The sequence below is a fragment of the Dipodomys merriami genome, unplaced genomic scaffold, assembly GCF_024711535.1.
Source record: "Dipodomys merriami isolate MVZ:Mamm:240054 unplaced genomic scaffold, mDipMer1.0.p SCAF_53, whole genome shotgun sequence".
NCBI lineage: Eukaryota > Metazoa > Chordata > Mammalia > Rodentia > Heteromyidae > Dipodomys > Dipodomys merriami.
In genome coordinates, this window is record NW_027206102.1 from 8,664,203 (window position 1) to 8,666,110 (window position 1,908).

Here is a 1,908-nt window from a genome sequence, read left to right on the forward strand (position 1 = left end):
TGGACCATTCCTCAATACAATAAAGGTTGTATATGACAAACCTACAGCCAGCATTATACTCAATGGTGAAAAACTAAAGCCATTTCCTCTTAACTCAGGAACAAGACAAGGATGCCCACTCTCTCCACTTCTCTTCAATCTAGTATTAGAATGTCTAGCTACAGCAATAAGACAAGATGCAGACATAAAGGGGATCCATAGAGGGAAAGAAGAAATAAAACTCTCCCTCTTTGCAGATGACATGATCTTGTATTTAAAGAATCCCATAGACTCCACTCCCAAATTACTCAAGCTGATTCAAAACTTTGGCAAAGTAGCAGGTTATAAAATTAACCCCCAAAAATCAATGGCTTTTCTATATGCCAACAATGAGAAAAGTGTGGCTGAAATTAGGAAAGCAACTCCATTTGTAATAGCCCCACAAAAAATAAAATACCTAGGAATTAACTTAACCAAAGAAGTGAAGGACCTCTATGATGAAAACTTTAAAATCTTGAAAAAGGAAATCAACACAGAACTTAAAAAATGGCAAAACCTCCCATGCTCCTGGATTGGCAAGATTAACATCGTGAAAATGGCAATACTTCCCAAGGCTATGTACAAATTCAACGCGATACCTATCAAAATTCCACCGTCATTCTTCAAGGAAATAGAGGAGGCAATCCAAAAATTCATATGGAACAATAAAAGACCCCGAATAGCAAAAACGCTCCTCAACGGAAAGAACACTGCTGGAGGAATATCAATACCAAATTTCAAACTCTACTATAAAGCCATAGTAATCAAAACAGCTTGGTATTGGCATAAGAACAGACCTCAGGACCAATGGAATAGAATTGAAAACACAGAAATGAACCTACAGACCTATAGCCATCTAATCTTCGATAAGGAAGCTAAAACAATAGAATGGAAGAAAGACAGCCTCTTCAGTAAATGGTGCTGGCAAAATTGGTTAACTATATGTAGAAAACTAAAGCTAGATCTTTATATATCACCCTGCACCAGAATCAACGCCAAATGGATCAAAGACCTTGAACTCAAAGCAGACACTCTGAAAACATTACAGGATGGAATAGGAGAAACCCTAGGTCTCCTTGGCTCAGGCCGAAATTTTCTGAATAGAGACCCGGAAGCACAACAATTCAAAGAAAGGTTGGACAAATGGGATTGCATACGGTTGCAGAGCTTCTGCAGGGCAAAAGACATAGCTAGCAAGATCAATAGAAAGCCCAACGATTGGGAGGAGATCTTTACTAGCCATCCAACGGACAAGGGTCTCATATTTAAAATATACTTGGAACTCAAAAAATTAAACCCCCCAAAAACAAATCCTCAAAGAAACAACTGACCAATAAATAAGTGGGCGAAAGACTTAAAGAGAAGCTTCTCTGAAGAAGAAAGAAGGATGGCCAATAGACACATGAAGAAATGTTCAAAATCCCTAGCCATAAAAGAAATGCAAATCAAAACAACACTGAGATATCACCTCACTCCAGTTAGAACAGCAAAAATCAAGAACTCTAACAAGAACAGATGCTGGAGGGGATGTGGACAGAAAGGAACCTTACTTCATTGTTGGTGGGAATGTAAACTTGTTCAACCACTTTGGAAAGCAGTATGGAGGTTCCTCAAAAGACTTCACATAGATCTCCCCTATGATCCAGCAATCCCACTTTTGGGCATTTACCCAAATGTTTACAAACAAGACCACACTAAAGCTACCAGCACAACTATGTTTATTGCAGCATTATTTACCATAGCTAAGATCTGGAACCAACCCAGATGCCCCTCAGTAGATGAATGGATTAAGAAAATGTGGTATATATACACAATGGAATTCTATGCCTCCATCAGAAAGAATGACATTTCCCCATTTGTTAGGAAATGGAAAGGCTTGGAATAAATTAT